Below are 245 nucleotides of genomic sequence, written 5' to 3'. Positions count from 1 at the left end.
GGGTGAATTTGGAGTGTTAGACACCACTTTTACCCATTTTGTCCCGAAACAGGCTAAAACCAAGAATACATTCATTCGAAGCAGTAAACAGCTTTGTTACTGTTTCTAGGGTCAGAATCTGGGACAATACAATGCATTTGACTAATTGTATGAGTTCGGGATGAATTTGGAGTGTTTAGACAACACTTAAACTCGTTTTATCACAAAACAGGCTCAAACCAAGAAAACAGGTTTAAAACCGAGAG

This window comes from Camelina sativa, chromosome 14 (assembly GCF_030686135.1).
Source record: "Camelina sativa cultivar CO46 ecotype springtype chromosome 14, ASM3068613v1".
NCBI lineage: Eukaryota > Viridiplantae > Streptophyta > Magnoliopsida > Brassicales > Brassicaceae > Camelina > Camelina sativa.
Note: the sequence above shows the minus strand (reverse complement) of the source record.